The 15,086-nt window shown below is 35.6% G+C and overlaps 1 protein-coding gene across 1 annotated transcript in view; it reads right to left on the bottom strand.

Moving 5' to 3' along the window:
* Positions 1-15,086, bottom strand: part of SLIT3 (slit guidance ligand 3) — an 890,559-nt gene that overhangs the window by 474,560 nt on the left and 400,913 nt on the right. The window lies entirely within an intron of this gene.

The following is a 15,086-nucleotide window of genomic DNA, read 5'->3' as shown; positions in this document are numbered from 1 at the left end:
CCAGCAGACTCTCAATCACCTTCTTCTGTATCAGAGGACAGTTCAGTAGAGTTATATCAAGCGGAAGAGTGGTGAACCTTCCGGCCCGATATCAGGATTAACATTAGTAAGAACAGTGACCAGAAGTATGGGCAGAATAATCCCATGGTCACTGTGGGCTAGGGTAGTCTACCCCGATGTTCGAGTCAGGATGTAATTCATGTTGTTTATGTTTTCTGTAACTTTTTTGTTATATACTATACAAAAATGTTGTTGTATACCTTGTTATTTGTTGTATTCAATTGAAAAAAAATGTATGCTTTGTCCATTGAAAAGGGGGAAGATGTGATGAGAGTGGGAAGTGACGTCACCGGATGGGGGCGGGGCTTAGGTCCATTTGTCTGTGTCGCAGTTACTAAGGGAGATCAATGCTACCAGATGTATATTTCCATGCTCTGCAATAAAATAGAGTTGTACCATCTTTGCTGTGTCCTGCATCTCATGACAACAACATTTGAGCACAAATCAGTATTTTAAATACATAATATAATTAATTCTATCAAAAAACTGCAATAACCATCAATATATATGCTTCACACATGTTATGTGCTACAAATAAGATGTTTAAACAGATAATAAAGCAATTATAGAAAATCTGCACCTTTTAAATGTAAAAAGAATGAAGCAAACTTTGAATAATTAAATGATTGATTCACAGCTCATTAACAAATGATATTTTTATTAAAATTAAGAGACAGATATATCCATATACAGTATTCATCTGCTGACAAGTAAGCATGTTACAAGGCTGGCAAACAGTATTACATTGATGTACAAATACATCCACTTAAGTTAAGTTCAGTATATAGCTGTTATTTTGAAGTGGCATTGATGTTGGTGCTTTATCCCTGTATAGGCGTGAATTTTACGAGGTGCTTGGAACTGTGAAAGAAGAGAGTGGCTGTGCTGGTGTTGACAGCTACTATGTGATATATAACATGTGACCCATTGCAAGTTGGTGCTTTTGCCAAAAACATATTCCACTAAAGTCAGTTTTTATGATTTAAAATGATTCCATTTGACCAAAAAAAAAAATATTGTCCATGTGTTTGCAAAGACATCCTTTATATTAAATAAATATAATTCAGAATTATTAACATAAAAAATTGACAATTTAGAAGTACAATTAATTCCCTTGCAGAACATACTGAAAATGCTAAAACGGGAGGAACTTTATACAAATGACAGAACAAATGTTTGAAATCAAAGCTTAAAATTAACATGAAAGTCTAAATTAAACTTTCATGGGTCAGATAAAGCATACAAGTTTATGATAATTTTCAGTTTACTTCTATTACAATATCTACTTCATTCTCTTTGTATCCTTTGTTGAAATGCATACCTAGATAGGCTCAGGAGCACTACTGGGAGCAAGCTGGTGATTGTGGATACACACATATGCCTCTTGCCATTAGCTTACCATATGTGTTAAGCTAGCTCCCAGCAGTGCATTATTGCTTTTTAGCTGAATCTAACTATATTTTTAACCATTTTGCAGAGGTTAAACACATAGTTGTAGGAAGAGTAATAATTTAGATTTGGATCATTAACATAAGTAGATCAAACAAATACATTTATTGAACCTTATTAAATGCTGAAATGTGCTTGTTTAAGTCAATATCATTTTGTCCCCTCTTTTTCTCTTTAGTGCTGTATTGAATTTTTTTGTAATTATAAAACAAACAAAAAAGACAAGAAACAGATCTAGTTTGTCTCAGATTTGCCACATCTAATTAGGTATTTTTCTCCCAGAATTTCCCAGTCAATAAAGATAAGATAAATCATGGAGGGAAGTTGAACACTGCATTAAAAGATATCAGACAAAACTAAACTGTCAAAGGAAATCAATAACTTCTCTTAAAGGAAAAACAAGATAATTATGGTAACCTGTAGTGCTTATGTTTTACTTACAAGAACCTTCAAGGGGCAATAAACAGATTGAGATTTTAATATAAAATGTTTAGTTAAGCATAGCAAAACAACCTTGCACTATACTTTCATTATTATTTTGCCTTGTTTCATGTAACATAGCTTTAAAAATTGTGAAGCTTATAATTATCAGAGCTGGAAATGCACACTGCAGAGTGCAGACATCGCAAGGATAATAACCTTACTACATTTGAGTGGCTATTTGGCTTTAGACTATGTACCTTATACTAGACGTATAATTGCTGCAAACAACATGATCATTTCCTTTTAAATATGTTTACACTATGCTGACATGATATTCTATAGCAAGACAATAGAAATGTCTTGTAATAATAAAGTGTTTACTGTACCTTTTAAATTGACATTGTACTAAAAAATATACCCCCCCCCCCCCATGTGTTCCAAATTATTTGCTATATCTACTGCAGAGTATTAAGGAACCAGTAAATACAGTAGAGTTATATAATCAACAAATGCAATACCATTTAGTCTGAATTTTAAATGAGAAGTAGATTTTCTCTGACAAATTTCAAAGTTATGTCTATATGCACTCCTCCTATATCATGTGACAGCCATCAGCCAATCGCAAAAGAATATATGTATATTCTGTGAATTCTTGCACATGCTCAGTAGGAGCTTGAGACTCAAAAAGTGTAAATATAAAAAGACTATGCACACAGAGGCGTAACCAGAGATAGGCAAGGTGTCCGTACATGGACACTGGTGTCCATGACTGGCCCTTGCAGTGTCTGCCGCCCATTTTGCTGTGGGGAGGGAGGAGTAAGACAGATGAATACTGGTCCTGACTCCTCCTTAACACATGCAACGCCACGTTTTGCAGGGTTGTGGCCACTCCCACATGATGCCGCTTAGTATCAGAAAATTACTCTGAGTGAGACAGAGAGAGAGGGAAGATTCAAGAAGCAAGCTGCCACTGTGTCCCTGGAGCTTTATATGCAAAGGTAAAGCACTTTAACCAGCACCTGAGGTTTATTATAAGTAGTATTTAAATAGAAAGAAAAGATATAGTAAGGTTGTGATTCATAACCTTAGTATATCTTTTCTTTCTGTTTAAATAATAGGAAAGGGAAAATATTTAGTGTGAATAAAATTAGTGGCTTGTCAAGAGACTGCTAGCAATATTGGGTGATAAGTTATGGAATAAATAAAGCCTGAGTGAAATACTGGATGTGTATCTTCTGCATCTGTATAATAAAACCCAGCTCTATACAAAGACACAGAAGTGACACTGGCACATGTGTATAGCCAGACAAGGGCTGGTTATAGGATCAGTGGTATCTGCATCAGTATAATAAAATTCAGCACTATAAAATAATAGTATTAATTGTAAATGTACCTTGGTGTCCTTCACTAAAGGTCTTTACTTTAGAAAATGTCTGCCACAGCCTTGGCTCGTGCCTATCCCTGGGCGTAACTAGAAACCACAGGGCCCAGGTGCAAGAATCTAAGAAGCACCCCCCAAATAAAAGTGTTAATTTGATGCATATCTTTTTTTTTTTTTTTTTTTTAATGTGAATCAGATTACATGTCTGCAAAAAGAGGTACCCTTTGCCCACAGTCTGTGAGATGGTCTGACCCCCTATTACTGTATATACTGTATATTATTATATAGTGACACTGTTTAACCCATCAGTATTGTATATAGTGAGTTAGTGACACAGTCTGTAATCTGCGATGGCTGGCCTGACCCTACCCTCCCCAGTACTTTATAAAGGGACCACAGTAGTCTGTGACATGGTCCAGCCCCCCCATACTGTATATAGTGGTACTGTATAGTGAAACTGTTTACCCCCCATGCTGTAGTAACAAGGTCTGTAATTTGCTGGTTCCACAAACATATACACACACACACACACACACACACTCACATACATAAATAAATACACACACAGTCACATACATACATACATACACACACACACACACACATAAACACCTATAGGTAAAACAGAAACACTAACCCCTGTAGTCAGAGACAGAGACACTAGTGAAGCATCACATCACATCACACTCACATGATATCCGTGCAGGCAGTGGCAGGAATCTTTTTTTAAGCTGGGCCCCTACCCTCGGGGGCCCAGTCACAGTTGCAACCTCCACCCCCTTGTAGTTCTGCCTTGTATGCACATTTTGCTAATGGAAGTAAATTGGAAAGGGACAGTCTACACCAGAATTTTTATTGTTTAAAAAGATAGATAATCCCTTTATTACCCATTCCCCAGTGTTGCATAACCACATTAAAACACTTTTTACCTTGTATTCTAAGCCTCTGTAGTCTGTCCCCTTATAGGTCTTTTGATAGACTTGCACTTTAGCCAATCAGAGCAGACATCTAGGTAACTCCACGGGCATGAGCACAATATTATCTATATGGCACACATGAACTAACGTCCCCTAGTTGTGAAAAAAGTTCAAAATGCATTCAGAAAAGAGACGGAGATATCAGAAATTAGCATATGAGCCAGCCTAGGCTTAGCTTTCAAATATGAATACCAAGAGAACAAAGCTATATTGATGATAAAAGTAAATTGCAAAGTTGTTTAAACTTAAGTTACATGCTCTATCTGAATCATACTTGAGTATCCCTTTAAATTAATGGTAAACATTTCCGCTGTTTCTTTTTTATTTGAAATAGTTGGTTTTGCTCATTAAACCCATAACCTTATGTTCTCAAGGACATGCCCATAAAATGGTCGGAGCCTATTTCTGAACACATAGCCTAATAGTTAGGTAATGAAATGATAATTATGGCTAGTGGTTCAATGAGCACAACCAGTTATTTCAAATACAAAAACCCTCTCTCTCCTATCCCTTACTGTAGGGGCGGAACTTCCATTGGTGCAGCAGGTGCAGTCGCACCAGGACCCAAGAGCTGGAGGGGGCCCATGACAGTCATTCTATACATTGGTGTGTACATTGATTGAAGTTCAATCTGATTGGCTGATCCAATCAGCCAATAAGATTGACCTCGCATTCTATTGGCTGTTCCAATCAATCAGCAAATAGGATTTTCCTACCTTAATTCCGATTGGCTGATAGGATTCTATCAGCCAAGCGGAATTGAAGGGACGCCATCTTGGATGACATCATTTAAAGAAACCTTCATTCTTCAGTTGGACGTCGAACGAAGAGGATGCTCCGCGTCGGATGTCTTCAAGATGGAGCCGCTCCTCGTCAGACGGAAGAAGATAGAAGATGCCGCTTGGATGAAGACTTCTGCCCGTCTGGAGGACCTCTTCTGCCCGGATTCGATGAAGACTTCTGCCCGGCTGGGTGAAGACGGCTCAAGGCAGGGTGATCTTCAAGGGGTTAGTGTTAGATTTTTTTCAAGGGGGGATTGGGTGGGTTTTAGAGTAAGGTTGGGTGTGTGGATGGTGGGTTTAAATGTTGGGGGGTTGTATTTCTTTTTTAACAGGTAAAAGAGCTGATTATTTTGGGGCAATGCCCCGCAAAAAGCCCTTTTAAGGGCTATTTGTAATTTAGTATAGGGTAGGGAATTTGATTATTTTGGGGGGCTTTTTATTTTATTAGGGGGCTTAGATTAGGTGTAATTAGTTTAAACTTCTTGTAATTTTTTTTATTTTAGTTTTTTAATTTAGTGTTTTGTTTTTTTTGTACTTTAGTTTATTTTATTTAATTGTATTTAATTTTAGGTAATTTTAGTTAATTAATTTAATTTATTTAATGATAGTGTAGTGTTAGCTGTAATTGTAACTTAGGTAAGGGTTTATTTTACAGGTAAATTTGTATTTATTTTAACTAGGTAGCTATTAAATAGTTAATAACTATTTAATAACTATTGTACCTAGTTAAAATAAATACAAAGTTGCCTGTAAAATAAAAATAAATCCTAAAATAGCTACAATGTAATTATTAATTATATTGTAGCTATCTTAGGGTTTATTTTATAGGTATTTAGTTTTAAATAGGAATAGTTTAGTTAATAATAGTAAATTTATTTAGATTTATTTAAATAATATTTAAGTTAGGGGGGTGTTAGGATTAGGGTTAGACTTAGGTTTAGGGGTTAATAACTTTATTAGGCATGTTAGACTTTTACGGGAGATTTGTTATTTTCTTGTTATTTTCTTGTTATTTTCTTTACTTTTCTTAGGCGCCGGCAGTTTCTAAAGTGCCGTAAGTCACTGGCGACTCCAGAAATGTGAATTTACGCTCATTTCTGGACATCGCTAGTTTATCCGACTTACGGCACTTTATGAACTGCCGGCAGGGTTTATGTAATACCCCAATGTGCGAGGTGAAATTATGGGCGGCGCAGGTTCCCACGCTTGCGCCGAAACCTCTGCCGTATATTTGATCGCGCCCCATATCCTCAGCAGCAATGCACTACCGGGAACTAGCTGCTGATTGGTGGCTACACATATTTTATCATTGGTTTCCCAGCTAGCTCCCAGTAGTGCATTGCTTAAACAATATGTTAATACATAGTTATATACAATCAATAATACAATAATAAAATACTCTAAAATATAAAGCCTGTTCATTTTATAAATATTAATACACAAGGAGTACAAGAAATCAATACATTCACATACAGTACATTTAAAACCCAATAATATTTTAAAAGCTTTATCTTGGCAGAAGCATCTTTTTATGTTTTAATATTAATTTGTCTACAAAAACTCTAAAAAATAAACAGTACCTTTAAAAGGTGCTGCTGGCATCACATACAATTTGTACGTCAAAACTGAAATCAAATGAGGCCAAATACAGATGAGGTCAGCATAATGCTCTGCTTCTGACAAGGCACAGCTGGCTGAAAGTCAACTTTTTATTGATATAAAACTCTCTTCCTTTCACAAATAAACTGTCACACCTTGTAGAACTTCATTGAAGATTATTCAGAATGACATTCTCAGCAGCTGCATAACCTGGCTGCATTTCATTAAAGGGACATGAATCTCAAAATGTTTATTTTATCATTCAGATAGAGCATACATTTGTAAACAACTTTCGAATTGACTTCTAATAATAATTTTGTTTTGGTCTCTTGTTATCCTTTCTTGAAGGAGCAGCAATGCAATACTGAGAGCTAGCAAATTGGTAAGCCAATCACCAGCTAGCTTCCAGCTCGAGAGCCTATGCTTTTCAACAAAGGATACAAAGATAACAAAGGAATTTTAATAAAATAAGTAATTTGAAAAGTTCTTTAAACTTAGATGCTCTTTCTGAATAATTTAAAGTTTAATAAATCAGGGTCCATGTAATACTTTAAGGGATTTAAAACCTTTTTTTTTATTTATTTTTTGCTGTGATTGGGACAAAGGACATTAAAGGGACACTGAAACCAAATGTTTTCTTTCGTGATTCAGATAGAGCATGACATTTCAAACAACTTTCTAATTTACTCCTATTATTAATTTTTCTTTGTTCTCTTTCTATATTTATTTGAAAAAGAAGGCATCTAAGCTTTTTTTGATTCAGACCTCTGGACAGCACTTTTTTATTGGTGGATGAATTTATCCACCAATCAGCAAGAATAACCCAGGTTGTTCTACAAAAATGGGCCAGCATCTAAACTTACATTCTTGCATTTTAAATAAAGATACCAAGAGAATGAAGAAAATTTGATAATAGGAGTAAATTAGAAAGTTGCTTAAAATGTCATGCTCTATCTGAATCACAAAAGAAAAAAAAATGGGTTCAGTGTCCCTTTAAGGGGACAGTAATGTCAAAATTAAATGTTTGTAATTTAGACAGACCATGCAAATTTAAACAATTTTCCAATTTACTTCCATTATGAAACTTGTTATCCTTTGTTGAAGAGTAAAGCTGGACAGGCTGATAAGAGTTTAGTAGCGATCACATGTCTTTAGCACTATATAGTAGCAGTGTTTGTTATTAAGAATAACAGCTATAATGTTGTCAGGTGGGTGAAGACACGTGCACTGAAGTGAGATTATTTAGGATTGTGTGTTGTATTAACTGTGTGTTGTATTAATTTGTTTTGTAATTTTCCCTATGGTTCTTGCACCCAGACCTGTCTTGGGTTAACTGCTTGTGGCTCTGGGGACAGCACAGCTTCCTGTGAGTGCCAGTGGCACCCAGGGCTGAGCATGTTGCAGAGTCATAGGATGTGTACCCGGTCCGGTATGAGAGTGCAGTTCCCTTCCGTGTTTTGTATATGTCTAGGGTGATTACATATTCCTGTGCACCCTTTTTTTGTTCTCAGTTTGTTTGGATTTGAAAGCTTGCATTGTGTGGCTGTTTTAGGGTCTCAAGTATTGGAAAGGACCTTAGGACCTTGACGTGGTACCTGAGCTTGTCCCATTTGGCCAGGTTGTAAATCGAAACCATTGTAAATTGTAAATTGAAACCCAGTTTATAATGTAAGTCAATGGGAAGTGAGGAAGTTAGGTTCCAGGCCCCTCTCAAAATTGTCATAAGTAACACCTAATACATTATTATTAAAGCTTTGAAATAAAGACTTTAAATGCTAAACATCATTTTAAACCTAATAAAATAATCACACAACACAGAATATATAATTAAACTAAGTTAAATGAACAAAAACATTTGCTAAACTGCATTATAAACCTAATAAAATAATAACACAACACAGACTTTACGTGCATTTTTCTGCAAACAGTTCTTTCTATGCATTTCAATCTGGAATGATTTATAGACAGGAAGATATTGTTCCTTTGGAAACTGCTCGATAGCACAGGTCTAGTTACACAAATTAATTTCAGCTTGCTTGGTTTGCATATCTTTGCTGCAACACAAGCGGACAGCTCCACCTACAGGCTATTTTAATCAATGCACTGCTTCTCAATGCTTTTCAATAGCAGTCACATGACTGAAAAAAAAGGTTGTTATTCTGAAACGGCTTAAATTGAACCGTTGTAAACCGAGGGCCACCTGTGTGTATATATATATATAAATATTTTTTTTTTTCTATATCAAATTTGCCGTTCAAGACACTTCTAAGTTTACTGAATAAGAATAGCCTGCCAGTAAAAATGCTTTTTTATTCTGCCAAAACCCTTTAATAATTTAGTTTAGCATAAGAAAACACCAAACTAATGTTTCATATGTTGAACTTCACTGACCTTTGCAATTTCAATATATGATAATATCAATAGATAATAACTATGAATAAGTTACGTACTTTGTGGATACAACTGGATTATGATTCCAGAGCAACAAACTATTGTAAAAATAGTTAGAAGCATCAAGAAGCAGCTTGCACGGTTCATATCAACATTTGAGGCTATTATCCCTATCGAAGTAGAATTTTATTTTAAGCATAAAGACATTCTCATATGCTCTTCATATAAAGATTTAATATTGGGGTGGTCAGTATTTTGAACAAAGGAGAATTGATCTGCATTTAATTACGCCCCCAAAATGATTAGATTAAGAGCACTTTCTTAAAAAATATAAATAAATAAAGAATACAAAATCCAGCTATTTATTCCACGCTGTTTCAACACAGAAAAAGTCATCATCTTTCAAGCAGTAATTTGCTCTGGAAGTGATGAAACATAATTAAGCCCCATTCTCTGCCAGGATCACTGCATACAAGTAGTACCATATACATCTACGCCAAAAGATATGGTTCTGGAGCCAGACACTCCACATTTAGTACATTTGCTGCTTTCTAAAATGAAATTAATGAGTATTAGATGCAGGTCTGATTATTGCTTGTCTGTTGTCTTTCAACGTGTATGTGGCAAACATTTTCTCAATAGCTTAATTGTTCTTTATGTTTGCCAATTGTTTTTTAAAGACTACTGGTATACCAACCTGAAGCAACCTGTTTCTGTTTTGGGTGTGTGGCTTTAAAAAAAACAATCTTCTTTTTGTTAATAGTTGTTTGGTAACAGTGATTGAAGCCTTGTTAGACAAAAATGCTTTTCACCAAGACTATAAATTTTGCTGATACATAAATAAACACTTTTGTGCAAATACAATATTTTAACCCCTTAACAACAAGGGTATTTTGCATGTCAAATATTATTATTATTTTTATTATTATTATTTACAGTTATTTGTAGAGCGCCAACAGATTTTGCAGCGCTATAAACAAAGGTATTATATATGATAATATTTACAAAGAAATAGTGTGTAGAGGGCCCTGGCAAGAGTTGCACTGTTGTAAATCAGCTCCCATGAAGGTGATCTACAAACTGGGCTCATAGGCTAAAATGCTACGGGGGTTTGAGGGGTAACAAAAGAGGGGAGTAACTGAGGTTAGAAAAGGTTTGTGTATGTTGTATGCATGCCTGAATAGTAGAGTCTTTAAAGAGGGCATGACATTTTCAAAACTAGGTGAGAGTCTTGTAGAGGGAAGCAGTGAGTTCCACAAGATAGGGGCCAGTCTGGAGAAGTCCTGTAGACGAGAATGTGAGGAGGCAACAAAAGAGGAGGAAACAATGAGCAGAGCAAATAGGATGGAAAGGAGAGAATCTGGATACAAGGTCTGCGATATAGGGGGGAGCAGTGACATTGAGAGCCTTGAATGTCAGTCAGAATTTTGTGTTTAATTGTGGAGGCCAGTAAAGGGATTGGCAGAGAGGTGCAGCAGAAGAAGTGTGATGTGTACGAAATATCAGCCTGGCAGAGGCATTCATTATGGATTGTAAAGGAGATATATGGCAACTAGGGAGACAAGAGAGGTTGGAGTTGCAATAGTCAAGGTGGTAAATGATGAGAGAGTGGATTAATATCCTAGTGGTGTCTTGTGTAAGGAAGTACCAAATTATGGAGATGTTTTTAAGGTGGAAACTGCAGGAGTTGGCCAAAGACTAGATGTGAGGAGAGAGAGATCTGAGTCAAGTGTGACCCCAAGACATCGGGTGTGCAGGGTTGGAGTAATGATGCTATTATCAGAGTTATAGAGATTTGTGTTTGGGTATTTTGTAAGAAGGGAGAAAAATAAGGAGCTCAGTTTTGGAAATATTTATTTTAAGGTATTGAGAGGAAATCCAAGATGACTTATGAGAAAGACAGTTAGTGACACAAGTTAGCAAGTGAGGGGATATGTCTGGTGCAGAAAGGTAGATTTGGGTGTCATCAACATATTAACCTCAACAATTGCTAAATATGTGTAATGTTAGGGGCGAAATCCAGATTGCAGTGGGTCAAGGAGGAAGTTTAATGTGAGGAAATGTGATACTAGCTTTTTAAGAAGTTTTAAGGCAAGGAGGAGTAGGGAAATAGGGCAGTAGTATTATATTATATAGAATGACCTCAGCAAGGTATTTTTTAGACATGTTTGAAGTTTAGTCATAGCTCATTGTAGAGTCTTGCTGAGTTGCCACAAATGCAATACGTCTACCGAATTCTTAAATTTTACATATTTTTGAAACTAAAACAGAAAACAACTTACCTGAGAGCAGAAGCAAGAAAAAAATTAAACCATACTAAAATGTTTTAATTTGAGTCATATTTGCTGTACAAGGTGCTACCATAGTAAACATTAAAAACAACTTAAAGGGCCATTAAACACAGTTAAATTGCATAATTGACAAATGCATAGTAAAAAAGACTTAGAAATTCAAATGAGTAGTAGATTTTGTTTTGGGCAATTTTTTAAGTTTAATTCTACCCCCCATTGTATCATGTGACATCCATTAGCCAATCACAAACACATATACATTTATACTTTGCACACTTGTATATGCTCAGTAGTAGCTGATGCCTTAAGAAAGTTTGCATATAAAAAGATAGTGAAGGTTTGCTAATGGAAGTTTTGTTTTGTTTTGTATGCTCTAAAATCAAGAAATGTTGACTTTAGTGTCACTTTTAAAATGTTCTCCCCACCAATGATCCATTTTACCCATAGAAGTATATTAAATTGCTTACAATTAGTGAGTTCCTTTACTTTTATTTTGTCATAAAAGCCACTCACAGTACTTACAAAATTACATTGTTGGCTATGTGACTTATTTCCCCCCCAAAAAATAAAAAAATAACCAGAATAGAAACAATTGCTGCATATGTTCAATTGTTGCCATTGCTGAAAATAGTCTGGACATATTCCACAACCACATATCCTTTTTTTCCACATTCACAAGAAAACAGATAAAGGTTTCTTATAACTGAATTGGAAGAACAATTTAAGAAATGTCTAATGTACAAAACCTGATCAAATAAATGTTGCTATTTGAATAGACAAGAATAATAGAGATTGTTTACAATATTATTATATTATTTTATATCTAACATGAAGCAAATATTTGTATCAAAAACAGATGTGGGATAATTTAACTTATTGTTTGCTGGCAACAAGGGCAAGGATTGTGTGTTACCATTGAGTTACAATATCAACTTAGATAACAGCACAATAGGTCAGTTAATCAATTTATTAATCAAAACAGTGATCACTGTATGATTTTTTTGCATTTGATGTTAAAGAGAAATTAAACCCAAAAATGTTCTTTCATGATTTAGGTAGAACATATAATTTTAAACTACTTCCCAGTTTACTTCCATTATCAAATTTGCTTTATTCTCTTGGTATCATTTGTTGAGGGAGCAGCCATGCACTACTGGTTTCTAAATTAACACATAGGTGAGCCAATGACAATCGGTATATATATATATATATATATATATATATATATATATATATATATATATGCAGCCACCAATCAGCAGCTAGAACCTAGGTTCTTTGCTGCTTCTGAGCTTACCTAGATAAACCTTTCAGCAAAGGATAACAAGAGAAGGGAGGAAATTAAATAATATAAATAAATTGGAAAGTTGTTTAAAATTGTACGTTCTATCTGAATATGAATGTCTAAATATGACTTTACTGTCCCTTATTATGTATTGGAGTTATTTTAATCCAGTTGATTTTCTTTGAATAGTCCCTGCTTAAAGGGACATTCAAGGAACTATTTTACTGTTAAATTGTCTTCCATTTGATGTATTCCCAGCAATGATCCATTATACCTGCTGGAGTGTATAGAATTGTTTACAAATAGCTTATTTGCCTTTATTTTGTCATCTGAAATAGCTACTTTTCCTGTCAAAACCCACATGTATACTGAAAATGTAGATGTTGCACAAATGGCCACAGTATAATTATGTAAATAAAGGGCATCATAAGAAATCAACCACCTGTAGGAGTGAGAGAAAACTTGAACTTCGTTTTCATTTTCAAGACTGGTAAGTACATGCAACTAATTATAATTTCTTGACTACATATATAACTATTTGTTATAGCTGAGAACTGCCTTAGACAGTAACACATAATTTAGTAAGGGGTATTTCTAAAAGTGAATCTTATCTAAATTCTCAAAGTTCCCCAAATATGGGCCAGATTAAGAGGCCGAATTATCAAATGTCTGTCGGACCTGAACCGACAGTGCGGATCAGGTCCGACAGACATCGCTGAATGCGGAGAGCAATACGCTTGTCGTATTCAGCATTGCACCAGCAGCTCACAAGAGCTGCTGGTGCAACGCCCCCCTTGCAGACTCACGGCCAATCGGTCACCAGCAGGGGGGTGTCAATCAACCCGATCATACTCGATCTGGTTGAACTGTGGCAATTCCTGTCCGCCTGCTCAGAGCAGGCGGACAGGGTTATGGAGTAGCGGTCTTTAGACCGCTGCTTCATAACTGCTGTTTCTGGCGAGTCTTCAGACTCGCCAGAAACACGGGCCCTCAAGCTCCATTCGGAGCTTGATAAATGGGCCTCTATGAGTGCAGTTCTATCTTAATGTGCACTCGTAAAGAGGCTAATATGCCCATTTACTGGTGCACGTTAAATAACCGGCCATTACAAGTAGCTGGTTAATGCTAACACAAACTCACTTTGCATTACAATTTATCAGATCTCTGGTTAATGAAAAAAGCTGCCCCAATTGCCACCCAAAATAAAGAGGACAGTAAAGTACCATTAAATAAACATATGAGCATCTTTATTTTTTTTTTTAAAACTACACAAAGCAATTATAAACGGTTAAAGTGAGGGGATGGGGGGTGTTAAATATATGTATATGCTTGTTTATACACATATAAACACATAAATATATAGGTATATATTCATATACCTATATATTTATTTATTGCTGCCTAAGGCTGCTCAAATTACCCCCTGCGCTGTGCTAGGTGGTTTGCCATCAGAACGAGGCTCCCATTGAAGCCTATGGAAGCACGCTCTCATGAGCGCAAGGCTTCCAGGCAATACGAAAATGCGCTGGTATTACTGAGTGGAGCAAAAATATTGCTCTTGCGTAAGTGCAATATTGAATTCCACTCATAATCTAGCCCTATATGTGCACACACTGACCAACGTGTCCACCAGTCACTCAAATACAGAATGTGACTTAAAAAAGCACCCATACCACTCATTAGATGACAAGATCTCAGTATGGCAAAAGTAAAATATTTTACCTGCATTAAAGTGATGGTAAACTATGAGTATCTGAAACATTCGATCGCATAGAAAATAAAAAAATATATATGGACCAGCCAAATGTGTTATTTTGAAATATCAATTATTTATATCATTCAATTTTACCTCCATTCCTCCACCTGTACAATCAACGCCATTAATTTGCTAAGTCATGTTTTTTAGACTTACAATCAAAATCCAGGCTGTAAAATGCCCCAACACGCCCCTCTTTAGCTAAGCGCATGCGCTAAATGTTAAATCGCATACTGGTTGTATTATTCAACGTAGCATGCGCAGAGCTAAAGTTCAAGACAAAGATGCCCATATAATGACGTAGAGTGGGTGGTACCACTCTCTACATCCGATCAAGGACAGATCAGGAAGTTCAGGAAACAATGTCGGGGGCGGAGGGAGCAAAGACCGATAATGATAAGTAATTTGCATCTAAAATTATCGGTGGTAGTTACTTGAGGAATAAGATTTTAATTCTAATTGGAAAAAAATTACCATCACTTTAACTAACTTTAAAAGGATAAGGGATTACGGAACTGCTGCATTATACATAACATTTCCTTTTCAAATGCTTTACTGCTGTGTATTACCTACATATATATGGTTTGTGTTTTTAAAATACTACATTTTTCATAATACTATTCCAAAATATTTGTCTATTTCAATTCATTCAATTGATAAAAAGTTCTATATTGTTATCTAAAATAATGTAA

Source organism: Bombina bombina, chromosome 6 (assembly GCF_027579735.1).
Source record: "Bombina bombina isolate aBomBom1 chromosome 6, aBomBom1.pri, whole genome shotgun sequence".
Taxonomy (NCBI): Eukaryota; Metazoa; Chordata; class Amphibia; order Anura; family Bombinatoridae; genus Bombina; species Bombina bombina.
Note: the sequence above shows the minus strand (reverse complement) of the source record. Positions and strands in the feature narration are given on the sequence as shown.